Genomic DNA, 16,913 nt, shown 5'->3' with positions numbered 1-16,913 from the left:
TGATGATGGTAGGTAAGTGGTGATGATAAATGGTGAAGGGTTCTAGTGGTGGTGATGATTATGGTGGTGAGTGATGGTGAGTGATGGTCTTAGTGAATGGTTGTAATGGTTGCGAGGGGGAGGTCATGGTGATACTGGTGATGGAGAATGGTGATTGATGATGGTCAGTGATGGTGGTGGTGATGATTGTGGTGGTTAGTGATGGTCTTAGTGAATAGTGAATGGTTGTAATGGTGGTGAGGGGGAGGTCATGGTGATACTGGTGATGGTGATTGGTGATGGTGATAGTGGTGGTCAAGATCCCTCACTCCCCCTACCCCCCCCCCCCAATCACTCTCCGCGCAGGGACTATCTTCTCAATTATCTCCGAATTAAATTACACCGCGATACCTTGGCTGAGAGAGAGAGAGAGAGAGAGAGGGGGGGGGGGGACGAAAATTAATGAATGAAGGAGTGAGCGAAAAGAAAGAAGAAAGAAGAAAAGTGAAAAAAACAGTGAGAAATAAAAAGAACGAAAGGAAATGAAAGGAGGGGAAAAATAGTGAACGATGAGAGAGAGAGAGAGAGAGAGAGAGAGAGAGAGAGAGAGAGAGAGAGAGAGAGAGAGAGGCGACACAAAGGCTACGTGATCAAACAAGGTGCTCCGCCATTAAGTCATCTTGAGAGATTGATAGACTGACAGACAGACAGACAGACAGACATATATAGAGAAATAGACAGGATGATAGATGGATAGTTGGATAGACAGAGAAATAGATCAACAAATAAATAGAAAGATGGATAGATAGATAGGAATAAGGGCAGGTAAATATGGAGCTAGATAGATCAATAGACAGATAGAAAGGTAGATAGATACCTTATTTATTTTTTATCATTTTTTTCATGCAGTCACCCATTAAAAATATTCGATTAAAGACGTTTTCCCCTCCCTCAGTTTTGCTCTTCCTCGCACATTGCCGATAATCGAGAAACAATTACGGAGTTTTCTCACAGTGGCAAAAACCGATGGCATTTTCTTGTAATTGGAGAGAGAGAGAGAGAGAGAGAGAGAGAGAGAGAGAGAGAAGCAGACCGACAGAGACAGACATACAGAGAAAAGTGCGTACGTGCGTAAGTGTGTTAGTCTGTTGCTTGCCAGGAGGAGGAGGAAGAGGAGGTATGGAGGAGGAAGGACCGGGCAGGAAGGGGGCGTGGGGGAAGGGGGCGTGGGGGAAGGGGGGCCGGAGGAGGGGATCAGCCAGCCAGCCAGCCAGCCAGCCAGACCTTCCCCCAGCCCCGAGTCAGTCTTCAGCCAACCAGTGTTGAGAGCGTACGTTAGCCCCAGCGCTCTGTCTCTGCGTGTGTGTGTGTGTGTGTGTGTGTGTGTGTCCCTCTCTCTCCTTCTCTCTCTCTCACTGTCATCCTATTCTCTTCCTTCCTGTTCTTTCTCATTCCTTTACCTGCCTTTTATTGCCTATGTTAACCTGTTTCGTTGTTGTATAGCGTTTTTATGTGTTGTTATTTACGTTATTATTCCTGGGTTTTGTTATGGTGTTTGTAATGAGTGTTTTTGTTATGATTTCCTTTTTCTGGGCGTTTCTGATTACCTGAGTTTAGGTTGTCTGTATCTTTATTTGTTGCTTTCTGAATCTCCGTCTACCTCTCTCTGTCACTCTGTCTCTGGAAGTTTCTGACTGTGTGTTATCCATCTACGTTTCAAACTTCTGCGTATTTTCATCTCTTAATCTCAAGCTTTATCTACCTATCTATCTGTCTCTATATCTTTCAGTAACAGGCTTTGCTATCGGTGGAAGTTCCTTAGTAATACATAAACATCGTATTAAGTTAGTCATCTATCAATATATCTATTTGTCTATCTTTCTGACTGGTTGGCTTTACCTCTAGTGGAAGTATTTCAGTGCTATCCAATTGTGTTGAATTCATGTTGGTTATCTATCTAACTTACATCATTATTTTTATTTGTTTCCCTGTCTAGCTGTCTGTCTCCACGTCTCTCCTTTCACTAGCAGCCTTTACCCTCAGTGGAAGCTCGTCAGTGTGTCCAGACGTCGTGTTATCTCAGTGTTGTGTATCGAAACGTGCAAGTGTCGGGCGGCATTAATCGTTGTGTCCGGGGCGGCGTGACACCTCGGGGCCGGGACGTCACCTGAGGCCTCGTTAGACCGCCCAGGTGTGAACGGTGGAGCCTCGGCCCATCTTAAGTTTTGGCACCCAGTTCGACCCCCCTTTCCCTCCCCCTTACACACACACACACACACACACACACACACACACACACCGCCTTGTTCTCTAGTGCCATTCTGGAGAGTGCTTCCTCGCTCGTGTGTGTGTGTGTGTGTGTGTACTAGATAGGAAATTAATTTTTTTCAGTCATTCCTCTGTGTTTGTTTACTTCCACTTTCCACCATTGCTTTTGTTTTTGTTTTCCCTTAGTTATTTTGCCATTTTCCTTTCCATATTTACTCCTGCCGATAGTTGCAAATGTTTTTATTTATTTATTTTTTTTCACTCACTATCCTCTTTTATATTTTACTTTTTCGTGTACTTTTTTCAGGGTTAGTCTTTCTTTGTTTTATTTTCACTCACTATCCTCTTTTATATTTTACATTTTCGTGTACTTTTTTCAGGGTTAGTCTTTTTTTACGTTATCATCATACTCTACTTCGTGTCATTTATCACTACCATATAATTACTACCAAGTTTTATCGATCTTTATATCTATAGTATTTATTTCGCTCTTATTGCACCCTCGTTCTTGTCATCAACACTACCACATATGAAGCGTTATCAACCTTTTATATGTGGCACTAATTACGTTAACATTACAACCTCGGCATTATCATTAACACTCCCATATCAAACCTTATCGACCCTAGTGACCAGTTGTGGTACTTGTCAGGTTCCTTTTACAACCTCATTAACACTACCATAGGCCTATATCACTAAACTTGAGCGTAGTGATTAAATGTATTACCTGTTATGCTTCTACCCTCACGCGCTAGCTTCGTTGTAAATATTCGTTATAACATACATACTACATACGTTCCTGTTATTAATCGCGGTTCTTATTATACTCCTACGCTCCAATTTCACTACGGTATATCATCAAGTGTTATCTATCGTTGTAAAAATTCGTTATGCAAATTTTCTACGTTCCTGGGATTAGTTACGGTACTTCTTACGCTTCTATAACATTCTAGCTTATATTATCATACAAACTTTCTACGTTCCTGGGATTAGCTACGGTACTTCTTACGCTTCTATAACATTCTAGCTTATATTATCAAGCGTTAATCTTCGTTGTAAAAATTCGTTATACAAACTTTCTACGTTCCTGGGATTAGCTACGGTACTTCTTACGCTTCTATAACATTCTAACTTATCAAGCGTTAATCTTCGTTGTAAAAATTCGTTATACAAGCTTTCTACGTTCCTGGGATTAGCTACGGTACTTCTTACGCTTCTATAACATTCTAACTCATATTATCAAGCGTTAATCTTCATTGTAAAAATTCGTTATACAAACTTTCTACGTTCCTGGGATTAGCTACGGTACTTCTTACGCTTCTATAACATTCTAACTCATATTATCAAGCGTTAATCTTCGTTGTAAAAATTCGTTATACAAACTTTCTACGTTCCTGGGATTAGCTACGGTACTTCTTACGCTCCTATAATTTAACTTTATTATCAAGCGTTAATCTTCGTTATGAAAATTCGTTATTCACACTCTCTACGTTCCTGGGATTAGTTACGGTACTTCTTACGCTCCTATAGCACTACCATATATCATCACGCGTTATTCTTCATTGTAAATACTCATTATGCACACTCTACGTTCCTGGCATCCCCTCTTAGCGTGCCTCTGTCCATTAGGTCGTAGCGTGATGGCCGCTCCCCGCTGCCCCGGCCGGCATAATGTCCTGATTAGTCCGCCTACCTGTCCGTCCCCCGTGATTACTAACCTGGCCCGTGCGATGGATGACCCGGCCCGTGTTTGACCTGGCCCCTCCCGTCGTGTGTTGAGGGACGACCCGTGTTGTGACCTGATCTGACCTGGGTTGGGGTGTGGTTTTGTGTTTGTTTTGATTTGAGATTTCTTTTTTGTGTTTATTTGGTCTTCTTCCTCCTCCTCCTACTACTACTACTTCTACTACTGCTACTACTACTACTACTACTACTATTACTTGTATACAAACAGTACTCACCATAATCATTCTTTTTCTAGCACCCCACTCCCCTGTCATCCCCCAACTACTACTACTACTACTACTACTACTATTTTTTTTTTCCCTCACGATTGGCAACAGTGAATCGAGTGAACGCGGTGCTGCCAGAGATCCATTACAGTGTTGGTGACAGTGTTAGTTGTTGATGTGCTTGTGGTGGTGTTGGTGGTGGTAGTGGTGGTGAGATGGTGGTCGTGGCGTGCAGCTAGACCCGGCAGCCACACCCTCCTACGACTGGGACTTCTTCCTCTCCAGCTGACGACCACTACGACTACGACCCTTGTTGGTGTCGCTGCTGCATTTACTTCTGCTACTGTGAAAGGTAAGGTTATGGGTGCTGTGTAGTGGGTGTTACTAATTCTACTACTACTACTACTACTACTACTCTCTACTACACTCCTCTTATTATTTGTTAGTGTTCTTGTGTTTTTTTGTGTTTATTATTATTATTATTGTTATTATTGGTATAGTTTTTTTTATATCAACCACATTTTTTTTTCAACACAGCCTTACCATCACCACCACCACCTAAAATTAACTACTACTTCTCTCTCTCTCTCTCTCTCTCTCTCTCTCTCTCTCTCTCTCTCTCTCTCTCTCTCTCTCTCTCTCTCTCACACACACACACTTTAACAGACCATAAGTTACCGTCCATTATTTTTATTTTTTATTCTCGTTGTGTTCGGCAGTTCGCCCGCTCCGCCAAATGTCAAACCGTCGGGCAACAAATGCGGGAACCTTTCTGAGCATTGTTTCGTAATATTACCTCGTCTATTATGCAGGGAACGGGGCGGGGGTCATGGTCGCTTTCGTAGGGGTAGTAGTAGTAGTAGTAGTAGTAGGAGTGGTAGGAGGAGGAAGTGTAGGAGTCGTATCGATAGTAATAGTGGTTAGCAGTAGTTGTGGTAGGAGTCATTGTATTAGAAGTGGTGATTGTGGTAGCGGAGGATAATAACAGTAGTGGTAGTGTTCGTGGTAATTATGGTGGTGGTGATTATGGTGGTGGTGGTTGGGGTGAGGGGGGGGGGAGAGAGCTCTTTCCGTTATTAGCGTTGGTGGTGATAAAAAATCTACTTGCTATTCATGACACTACGAGCGAAGTGGTGGTGATGGTGATGATGGTGATAGATAGCATGGTGGTGGTGGTGATGATGAGGGTAGTGGAGATAGTGATGAAGACGTGTAGCATAGTGGTGGTGAGGGTAATGGGAGTGTATTGGTGATGATGGGAATGGTGTTGATGTTAATGGTGGTGGTGGTGATGATGAGGGTAATGGGTGGTGGTGGTGGTGGTGAGGGTAATGGGAGTGTATTGGTGATGATGGGAATGGTGTTGATGTTAATGTTGGTGGTGGTGGTGGTGATGATGAGGGTAATGGAGATAGTGGTGATGAAGACGTGTAGCATAGTGGTGGTGAGGATAATGGGAGCATATTGGTGATGATGGAAATGGTGATGAAAACAGATAACATATTGGTGGTGGTGGTGAGAGTAACGACAATGGTGATGACAGTGGAGGTGATAGTGATGATGGTGGTGATGTTAATTGGATGTAGTTGTGGTGATGGTTATTATGAAAGCATTTACAGTTGGTAATTAATTATGGTGATGATGGTGATGAGGGAATGTAAAACTAATTAGGGAGTTTCAATTAAAGCGCAGAGTCTATTATTATTATTATTATTATTATTATTATTATGGTTGTTGTTGTTAATATACGAAGTGACCTTTTCATTACAAGACTTTCGGTATAATTAAAACTCATGCACAATATCCGTTCTCTTTCTCCCTAAAAAAAAAAAAAAAAATAGTCGGGTAATGGTGTTTATGATAGTGGAGGTGATGGCAGTGGTGGTGGTAGTGATGGTGATGGCAATGGTGATAATGGCAGTGGTAGTGGTGGTGGTGGTGGTGATAGGGGTGGTTAAGGCAATGGTGTGGTGGTGGTGATGAAAACAGTGGTGGTGGTGGTGGTGGTGGTGGTGGAGGTTGACCAACGGTTAGTCAATAGGTTCTTAATCAACCCAACAGGAAGATGCAAATGACGCAGGGAGGGGGGCAGGGGGGGAGGGAGGGCACATGATTAAAGGGGGGAGTTGGGGGAAGAGGAGGAGGAGGAGGAGGAGGAGGGACAGGCCTATTAAGTGGAAGGGGGGTGGTGGTTGTCATGGCAATGTTGTACAAAGTGGAGGTGATGGATGGGAATGGATGGGGAAAGGGGGAGGAAGGAGGATGGGGAGAGTGGAAACTGGAGGAATAGGTGTTTGTAGGTAAGTGGAGGGGGAAGGTGGGGGGTGCTATGGAGGTGTGGGAGTGGTTGATGGTGATTATGGTGGAGGTAGTTCATGGTGGAAGGAAGGAGGAGGGAGGGATGGGAACGAAGCAGTATGTTATGGAAGAGGACAGGGATGGGAGGGGTAGATCGTAGTGGGTGTAAGTGTGGTGACGGTGGAAGTATATGGAAGAGGGGATGGGATGGAAAAGGAGGGGAAGGGTATTGTATTGGGGGTTATGTGATGGGAATGGAGAGGATAGTGGGGGATAGAGGAAGGGGGATGGAAAAGGGAGAGAAATATATGATGGGCAGTGGGTAGAGATGGGAAGAACTACCGGGGTATTATATTGGAGGTGATGTTATAGAAATGGAGAAAACGGTGAGGGGAAAGAGAGGGGCAGATATAATGGAAGTGGATTGAGGGGGGTGCGGACAGCCGGGGTTAGGGTGTGTTAGGGGTGATATGATTGAAATGGAGGAGGAGATGAAAGTGATTGGAAGGGAAGTAATGTGGAATGGAGGCAGACCATCACATTAGCCAAGAGGAAGGTGGGAGAAGAAGTCCGTAAGAGCTTTATATATAGAAGATTCATACTTCGAGAAATGGCAGCGTTGAGAGAGGAGAAAGGGGGAGAGAAAGGGAGCATGTTAGAGGAGTTTAACTTAGAGAAATGCCAGCGAAGGTAGAGGAGAAGGAAGAAGGGGGAGAGAAAAAGGGACCATGTAAGAGAGAGAGAGAGAGAGAGAGAGAGAGAGAGAACAGGTGTTTGAGTTAGGTGGTTGTGGCGTGAGGTAAAGGGGGGGTGAGGGGTGAAGGGGGTGCGTTGGGGGGTGAGGGGGTTGGGGGGTATGGGGTAGAACGATCATTGCCCATATTAGCAAGACTTCCTCTTCTCCTTTGTTTTTGTTTAATCTTGCATCATCATCATCATCTGCAGCGGCTCTCTCTCTCTCTCTCTCTCTCTCTCTCTCTCTCTCTCTCTCTCTCTCTCTCTCTCTCTCTCTTGTTTAGGGGGGTAATAGAAAGGGGTGAGTGAGTGGGGGATGCTGTGTTGAGAGGTGGTGAAGGGGAGAGAAAGGAGGAAGAGGAAGGGATGGTTATAGAAGATGGGGATTGGGAAAGAGATGAATTCCTCTTCCTCTTCCTCCTCCTCCTCCTCCTCTTCTCTAACGTAGGAAAGGTGTTACAGGAAAAGTGATAGATAGATAGATAGATAGATAGATAGATTGATAGAGAGCAAAATATATCGTGTGTGTGCGCTCGATGAATAGCACTTTTCAACACAAGCAAACAAACAAACAAGTAAACACGTGCGTACGGGAGCAGTTTATTCGTAAGGTTTCAAGGCCGTTAAGACTTATTGACCCCACTCTGGCACACGCTCTCTCTCTCTCTCTCTCTCTCTCTCTCTCTCTCTCTCTCTCTCTCTCTCCTATTCCGCCTCTTCCTAATTCACCAGTTTTCTTCTTTTTTTCCTGTGTGTCTGTTTTCTTGTCTTTTCCCTTCCTCTCTCTCTCTCTCTCTCTCTGTCTCTGTGTGTGTGTGTGTGTGTGTGTGTGTGTGTGTGTGTGTGTGTGTGTGTGTGTGTTCTTTTTCTTTGTTTATTCGCTCTGGTAACCTCTGATGGATTTAGGAGTGCTGGCGAGGGAGGGAAAGTCAGAGGTAAATATGCTGGCGTGGTCGGGTCAAGCCTATCAGATGCAACGTTGCCAGATTGTCGCACTCAGCCGATTATATTTCCCGACATCTTACCCCTAAACTATCTTCTGGGCTCCAATAACGAAACTCATTTATAGTTATCGTTAAAAGAGTTAGATCCTGATGTTTCTTGGCAATAGTTAGGCGTCAGAAACCGGTAAATACTATGCTCTGAGTTTGGCAATGGTGATCGGAGTGACGTAGCGAACTCAACCACCCCGAGCTGTTTCCTCCTCTCCATTTCCTGAATAATTCTTCTTCATTGAATGTAGTTTGTACCAGACCCTGAGGACGGATTGGTGCGCCTTTAACCGTAGTCCTCCCACATGTATAGGTACACAGCACATAATTTTGTTTCTCGTTTTAATGTTGGGAAAGTTATATTTAAAACCGGCCTACTTTGATACGGCCCAGGAAAGGAGATTTGAAATATACGTTTTTTTTATTTTATTTATTTTTTATTTTTACGGTGGATAGCTACACAGCACATAATTTTGTTTCTCGTTTTAATGTTGGGAAAGTTATATTTAAAACCGGCCTACTTTGATACGGCCCAGGAAAGGAGATTTGAAATATACGTTATTTTTTTTATTTTTATTTTTACGGTTGATAGCTACACAGCACAATTTTGTTTCTCCTTTTAATGTTGGGAAAGTTATATTTAAAACCGGCCTACTTTGATATGGCCCAGGAAAGGAGATTTGAAATATAAGTTTTATTTTATTTTTTATTTTTTACGGTGGATAGCTACAAGACACAATTTTGTTTCTCGTTTTAATGTTGGGAAAGTTATATTTAAAACCGGCCTACTTTGATACGGCCCAGGAAAGGAGATTTGAAATATACGTTTTTTTTTATTTTTTATTTTTACGGTGGATAGCTACACAACACACAATTTTGTTTCTCCTTTTAATGTTGGGAAAGTTATATTTAAAACCAGCCTACTTTGATATGGCCCAGGAAAGGAGATTTGAAATATACGTTTTATTATTTTTTATATTTTTTACGGTGGATAGCTACACGACACACAATTTTGTTTCTCCTTTTAATGTTGGGAAAGTTATATTTAAAACCAGCCTACTTTGATACGGCCCAGGAAACGAGATATAAAGTAATCTACGTTTTCCACAGCATACACAATTTTGTTTCTCCTTTTTAATGTCGGGAAAGTTATATTTGAAACCCACGTGTGCTCTGAAACGGCCCAGGAAACGAGATAAAAACTAATTCACGTTTTCCACAGCACACACGATCATTTTGTATCTCTCCTCGTCCTGGCAAAGTTATAAATAAAAACCACGTGTGCATATACAAGCTTTTCCTGTCTGTTCACGCTAACTTTTTTTGTAAGAATTTTGTCTACTGGTTTTTTTATATCGTTATTTCACATCTTTTTTTCTTTGTTTTCATTTCCTTCTTTTCCTTTCTTCCTTTGTTTTTCTTTGTCTTCCCTCACTGTTTTTTCAATCTTCCTTCTCTCTTTCTTTCCCTTTCTTTCGTTATTTTATTCTTTTCTCACTGTTCCTTCAATTTTCCTTCCTTCTTTCTTTGTTTGTCATTCTTTCGTTCCATATTCTTTTTTTCTTTTTTTCTATCCTCTTTCACCTTCTTTGTTTTTCTGTCTTCCCTCACTGTTCCTTCTATTTCCTTCCTTCTTTCTTTTTTTCATTCTTTCGTTTCTTTATTTCTCTTTTATTTCTTTTCTTTTTTCTTTCCCCCTCTCACTTTTTTTGGTCATTTTATCCTTTTTTTTCTTTGTTCTGTCACTATTTTCTTTTTTTTCTTTCACCTGTCGATTTTATTCTCTCTCTCTCTCTCTCTCTCTCTCTCTCTCTCTCTCTCTCTCTCTCTCTCTCTCTCTCTCTCTCTCTCTCTCTCTCGTGTGTACAGTGTTGCCAAGGATATGTTTAACAAGACCCACGTGTGAGTTCAGGTGCAGAGAGAGAGAGAGAGAGAGAGTAATAAAAGAGCCCAGTTGTCACTTTCTCATTTTCCCGACCTACATTTTTCTTAACATTAAAAAAAAGAGGAAGTTAGAGTTTTGTTGCCAAGTTTTTGTGTTCCTTACGTGTGTGTGTGTGTGTGTGTGTGTGTGTGTGTGTGTGTGTGTGTGTTTTCAAGGCGGCGCACACTTCACTTATTAAGGTTCCCGCTTCAAGGATATTAATTTGTTTGTTTGATTACAGTCTCTCTCTCTCTCTCTCTCTCTCTCTCTCTCTCTCTCTCTCTCTCCACGTGTGACTAATGTGAAATTTTACTCCTAACTCCTCCTCTTTTCCTCCTCTTTTCTCCTTTCCTCTTTTTCCTCCTCTTTTCTCCTTTCCTCTTTTTCCTCCTCTTTCCTCTTCTATGCATTTTGTCCTCTCTGATGGTGGTGTGGCCGGAATGCTGGGCGAGTAGGTGATGAGGGGGGAGAGAGGAAAGGGGAGGGGAAAGAGAGGAGAGGGAGAGAGAGAGAGGGGAGACAGGAGGGTAGAGCATTTAGGGGAAGCTGGTATGCGAAGGGGAGATAAAAGGAATGGGGTCAGAGAGCTAAAGAGGGGAGGTGGGGAGGTGAGAAAAGGGAGGCAAATGGAAGGGAAGGGAAGGGAAGGGTAGATTGAGGTTTGAGGTGGAATAGAAAGGTGGAGGAGAGTAGAGAGGAGTAGAGGTGGAGCTGGGTGAGGAAAGGGATGGAAAAAGGAAATAGAGAAAAGGCTGGATATAGAGAGAAGGGGAAAGGAAGATGGAGGTTGAGATTGAAATGGAATGTGGAGGAAGAGAGCTTGAGGATGGGAAAGAATAAGTGGAAAAGGGAGGGAGGAAGAGAGGGAAGAGGAGATGGTGGTAGGTGGATGTATTTCGAAATGGAAGAGAAGGAGGAGGAAGGGAGAGACTGGTGGAGGGGAGGTGGAGGCTGGTGAAGAGAAGGCAGGAAAAGTGGAAGATAAATTGAAGAGAAAAAGTGGAGGGAGGGAGAAAAGTGGAGAGCAGAGAGGAGTTTTAAAGAAGAGGGGAAAATGTGTGATGATAGCTGGCATAGAGAGGGAGAAGAAGAGTAGAGAAAGTAGAGGAAAAAGGGGAAAATTAAGATGAAAAAAGGTTAGGTTAAGGCTGGTATAAGGAAAATGGAGGAGTAGGGGGGGAGGGGAAGGGTAAGATTAAAGAGGAAAATGGAGATAGAAAGAGTGAGAGGGGAAGAGGAAGATTGAGGAGGAGGAGGAGAGGGGAGGAAGGGAGTGGGGTGCTGTTCGTTAGATAAAAGGGGGAAGGAGGGGAGTGGAAATTGGGAAAGTGGGAAGGTATGGGGAAAGGAAGGGGAAGAGAGAGGTTGGGGAGACGCAGTATGGGGAGGAGAAATTGACTTGGTTGGGGAAGGAAAACAAAAGGAAAATGTTGGGGAGGAAGAAGGAAGGGAAAGGGAAAATAAGTAAAGGTTGGGGAGGAGGGATTGACTAGGTGGGGAGAGGAAGAGGATGGGGAAATTGTGGAGGGTATTAATAGTGTGTGTGTGTGTGTGTGTGTGTGTGTGTGTGTGTGTGTGTGTGTGTGTATCACGGCATAATGCAAACCTACGAAGCCATACAAACTTGTCGAGAGAGAGAGAGAGAGAGAGAGAGAGAGACTTACTAGTACTTTCTCTCGCAAATCGCTCGTTCATTCTCGTGCAACAACGACAACAACAAAAAACAATAGCAACAACGAAAATAACAACAACAACAACAACATCATCATCATTCTACCCTGACTGCATAATCTTAACGACTCATTTTTCTTTTTTTTAACTGTTTTTCTTTTCTTTCTCATTTTTTTTACCCTCCCTCTTTCTATTCTCTCATTTTTCTCCCTCTCTCATTTTTATGCTTCCTTTTTCCCTCTCCCTCTGTTTATTCCCTCCTGTGATGTTCCCTCGTGTTATTTTCCTTCTTTTTCTTGCATTATGTTGGTCTTTTTCCAGCTCTGTGTATATACTTCATTGCTGTTATTTTTTATACTTTTTTTTATCTTTTCTCTGTTTTCCTCTTTTTTTCCTTCTTTCCTGCGTTATCTCGTATATTTTTTCCACCTCGCTATCCTTCATTGCTGTTATTTTCATTTTTTTTATTTTCCTCAGTTTTCCTCTTTTTTTTTACTTTTTTTTATTTTCCTGTTTTCCTTTTTCCCTTTCCTTCTTTCCTGCGTTATCTCGTATATTTTTTCCACCTCGCTATCCTTCATTGCTGTTATTTTCATTCTTTTTTTATTTTCCTGTTTTCCTCTTTTTTTCCTTTTTTTTATTTTTTTCCTGCGTTATCTCGTATATTTTTTCCACCTCGCTATCCTTCATTGCTGTTATTTTCATTTTTTTTCCTGTTTTCCTCTTTTTTTCCTTTTTTTTATTTTCCTCTGTTTTCCTTTTTCCCTTTCCTTCTTTCCTGCGTTATCTCGTATATTTTTTCCACCTCGCTATCCTTCATTGCTGTTATTTTCATACTTTTTCATCTTTCCTCTGTTTTCCTCTTTTTCTTTTCTACTTTCTTGCATTAACTAGTCTTTTTTCCACCTCTATATCCTTCATTGCTGTTTTCATACTTTTTTATCTTTCCCCTGTTTTCCCTTTTCCCTTTCCTTCTTTCTTGCATTATCTCGCATTCTTCCTTCTTTCTGTTCTATATGGCTGTTATTTTTATACTTATTTTTTCCCTTCCCTGTTTTTCCCTTTTCTCTTCTCCTCCTCTCTTCCACTGTCGTATTTCTCCACCTTCCTCTGCTTTATTCTTCCCTTCTTTCTATTTTCCTATTCTCTTTTCTCTTTCTTTCATTATATATCTCATTTTTTCCCGTTTTTTATCTACCTTCTTTTTTTAACCTCCCTTTTTTTCTCGTGTCTTTCCCTTCCTGTCTCTCTCTCTCTCTTTTTCTCTCCTATTCCGCCTCTTCCTTATTCACCAGTGTTCCCCTTTTTTTCTTCTGTCTTTTCTTGTCCCCCTTTCCTGTTTCCTCTGTCATTCTTAATTCTCTTTGTCCTGTTTCCTTTCTCTTAATCTGTCTTTTTTTTCATGCGTCTGTCTCTCTTCGTTTCTTTCCTTTCCTGTCTTTCCTCCTCTCTTTTATCCCTCTCTTGGTTCTGCTTCCTAATTCACTCTTTTTCTGGTTTCATTTTGTATCCGTGTGTCTGTTTTCGTGTCTTTTCCTTCCTCTCTTTCCGCCTCTCTCTCTCTCTCTCTCTCTCTCTCTCTCTCTCTCTCTCTCTCTCTCTCTCTCTCTCTCTCTCTCTCTCTCTCTCTCTCTCTCTCTCTCTCTCTCTCTCTCTCTCTCTCTCTCTCTCTCTCTCTCTCTCTCTCTCTCTCTCTCTCTCTCTCTCTCTCCTATTCCGCCTCTTCCTAATTCACCAGTTTTCTTCTTTTTTTCCTCTGTGTCTGTTTTCTTGTCTTTTCCCTTCCTCTCTCTCTCTCTCTCTCTCTCTCTCTCTCTCTCTCTCTCTCTCTCTCTCTCTCTCTCTCTCTCTCTCTCTCTCTCTCTCTCTCTCTATTCCGCCTCTTCCTAATTCACCAGTTTTCTTCTTTTTTCCTCTGTGTCTGTTTTCTTGTCTTTTCACTTTCTCTCTCTCTCTCTCTCTCTCTCTCTCTCTCTCTCTCTCTCTCTCTCTCTCTCTCTCTCTCTCTCTCTCTCTCTCTCTCTCTCTCTCTCTCTCTCTCTCTCTCTCTCTCTCTCTCTCTCTCTCTCTCTCTCTCTCTCTCTCTCTCTCTCTCTCTCTCTCTCTCTCTCTCTCTCTCTCTCTCTCTTTCTTTCACTCCTATTCCGCCTCTTCCTAATTCACCAGTTTTCTTCTTTTTTTCCTGTCTCTTTTCTTGTCCCCCTTTCCTGTTTCCCTCTTTCGTCACTCTCATTCCCCTCTCGGTCTGGCTTACTTTCTCTCGTGCTTTCTCTCTATCTTTCTTGGCACGCTGATCTCTTGTCTCATTTTGTCACACTTTTTCTCCCTCCCTCCTTTTTTATTTGTTGCGTTTTTTCCTCTCCCTCCCTTTGTTTGTTCCCTCCTCCCTTGTTCCCTTGTGTTATTTTCTTTCATTTTCTTTCTTTCCGGGGTTTTATATATATTTTTTTTAACTTTCATGCTTATTTTACTCTTTTTCTCCTTTTTTTTCTATACGTTCATGTCTATTTTCTTTTTTTTCTTTCTTTTCTTTCTTTTCTTTTCATTTCTCGTTTTGTCATTTTTCTCCCTGACACTTTTTTTTTTTGCTATTTTTTCTTTTCTCCTTTTTTTTGCTATATTTTCTTCTCTCCCTCTGCTTATTCCCTCTTTTCTTTCCTCCTTGTATATTTTTATTTTTTTCCATGATTTTCTCACATTTTTATCCTTTTTTGTCACATTTTTTCTCTTTCATACTTTTTTTTTCTATATTTGTCTTTTTTTTGCCATCTTCTTTTTCCTCTTATTTTTTTCCCTCTGACTTTGTTTCCTTGCGTTTTCTTTCTCTATATTCTTTTTTTTTTCCTTTCTTGCATCATATTAATATTTCTTTTATTTTTTTCTCCCAGCTCATTTCTTATCTCTCTCTTTTTTGCGATCTTTTTTTCCTCCTATTTTTCCTTCCCCTCTGACATTGTTCCCTTTGTTTTTTTTTTCTATTTCTCTCTCTCTCTCTCTCTCTCTCTCTCTCTCTCTCTCTCTCTCTCTCTCTCTCTCTCTCTCTCTCTCTCTCTCTCTCTCTCTCTCTCTCTCTCTCACCCACCCCCAGTCGCATTACAGCAAACAATTTTTTCTTTCTTTTTCTCCCTTCTTTTCAATTCTCTTCTTTTACTCGGTTTAATTTTTGTCACGTTTCCTTTGCTGTCTCTCCCTTTTTTTTCTTTTTTTTTTTTTTGGTTGACTTTCCTGCCTTGAGTTTTTATTATCTTTTTTTTTTCCCGAATTTTCACTTCACTTCACTTTCCTTAATTTTATCACATATATTTACGTACCTTTAACTTGTGTATTTATTTTTTCTACTCTGATTCATTTGCCTGTAGTGTTTTTTTTCATTATTTTTCTTCCCATTTCATTGCACGCCGTTTCACTTTTTTTCTTTCCTTTTTCCCACTATTTCTATTTATTTTCTTCTTTTATCTTTTTATCTATTTTTTATCTATTTTATCAACATTTTCTATATCTTTTCCTTTCCTTGCCACATTTATTTATCTCTTTTTCTTTTTCTTTCCTACGATTTCCTTGATTTTTCCTCTTTTTTCCCCTTTTCGTCTATTGTACAAGTAATAGCCTTAATTTTTTTCCTCTTCGTTTTCTTGCATTACGAGTTTATTCTTTTCCTCTTTCTTTGTTTTATCGATTCTCTTGCTTTTGATTGTTATATATATCGCCCCCTTTCATAATTTCTCGCCCTTTTCTCGTAGTTTATCGCCTCTTTTCATCAATTATCGCCGTTTCTCGCCTCTCTTTTACTAGTTTCGTCATTCCTCGTGTTTTTAATTTACTTTTATTTCGTCTCTGTCTATTTCTGTCCTTCGTCGTTTCCCGCATTTTCCCTTTTAATATCATGTCCTTTATTTGATCTTGCTCGTCTTGTTTACAGTGCGTGATCTTGCTCGTCTTGTTTACAGTGCGTGATCGTATCTCGTGTTTCTTTTTTCTTCTTTTCTGTTTCTCGCAGTTTCTCGCAGTTTCTCGCAGTTTCTCGCATTTTCTCGCAGTTTCTCGCAGTTTCTCATACTTTCTCGTAGTTTCTCACCATCTGTCGTAGTTTCTTGCATTTTCTCGTAGTTTCTCACCATCTGTCGTAGTTTCTTGCATTTTCTCGTAGTTTCTCGTAGTTTTTCGCATTTTCTCGGTCTTGTCTTCGTTTCTCGCAGTTTCTCGCATTTTCTCGTAGTTTCTCGCATTTTCTCGGTGTTTATCGTAGTTTCTCGCATTTTTTTCGTAGTTTCTCGTAGTTTCTCGCATTTTCTCGGTCTTGTCTTCGTTTCTCGCAGTTTCTCGCATTTTCTCGTAGTTTCTCGTAGTTTCTCGCATTTTCTCGGTCTTGTCTTCGTTTCTCGCATTTTCTCGTAGTTTCTTGCATTTTCTCGTAGTTTCTCGTAGTTTTTCGCATTTTCTCGGTCTTGTCTTCGTTTCTCGCATTTTCTCGTAGTTTCTCGTAGTTTCTTGCATTTTCTCGTAGTTTTTCGCATTTTCTCGGTATTGTCTTCGTTTCTCGCATTTTCTCGTAGTTTCTCGTAGTTTCTTGCATTTTCTCGTAGTTTTTCGCATTTTCTCGGTATTGTCTTCGTTTCTCGCATTTTCTCGTAGTTTCTCGGTCTCGTCTTAGTTTCTTGCACGATCTCGTAGTTTCTCGTAGTTTATCGCATTTTCTCGTAGTTCCCCGCATTTTCTCGCATTTACTCTCATTTTTTCTCGTTGTTTCTCGGCCTCGTCTTAGTTTCTCGCACGATCTCGCAGTTTCTCGCCCTCTTTCTCTTGCAATTTCTCAACTTCTGTGAACTTTCCCTCTTTATCATCGTTTCTTTCTTCTTCCTCCTCCGCTGTGTGTCTTGAATCCCCCTCCCTCCTGCTTTTGTCTTCTATTTTCTTCGTCTTTTGCGTCCCTGTATTTTGTTTTTTCTTTACTTGTTCTTTTTTTCTTTATTGTCTTCTTATCTATTCTTCTTGATCTTTTTTTTTCTGTTTTTTTTGGTGGTACTTTTTCCTCTTAAATCTTTTTTTTTTCTACTTCTTCCGTGTCTTCGCCTTTTATTTCTTCTCTAGTTAATC

At 41.1% G+C, this 16,913-nt stretch overlaps 1 long non-coding RNA gene across 2 annotated transcripts in view; it reads left to right on the top strand.

Annotated features, from left to right (window-relative positions):
- The first annotated feature begins 1,254 nt into the window (after positions 1 to 1,254).
- Positions 1,255 to 16,913, top strand: part of LOC126987792 (uncharacterized) — a 46,300-nt gene continuing 30,641 nt past the window's right edge. The window contains exons 1-2 of one of the 2 annotated variants that reach the window (XR_007741178.1): positions 1,255 to 1,309; positions 4,311 to 4,551. This is a non-coding gene — a long non-coding RNA (uncharacterized LOC126987792). Of the gene's footprint in view, positions 1,341 to 4,310; positions 4,552 to 16,913 lie in introns of both variants that reach the window. The other variant, XR_007741177.1, reaches the window with a different exon arrangement.

Source organism: Eriocheir sinensis, chromosome 66 (assembly GCF_024679095.1).
Source record: "Eriocheir sinensis breed Jianghai 21 chromosome 66, ASM2467909v1, whole genome shotgun sequence".
Taxonomy (NCBI): Eukaryota; Metazoa; Arthropoda; class Malacostraca; order Decapoda; family Varunidae; genus Eriocheir; species Eriocheir sinensis.
The sequence above is the reverse complement of the archived record's forward strand: the minus strand, read 5'-3'. Positions and strand labels throughout refer to the sequence as shown.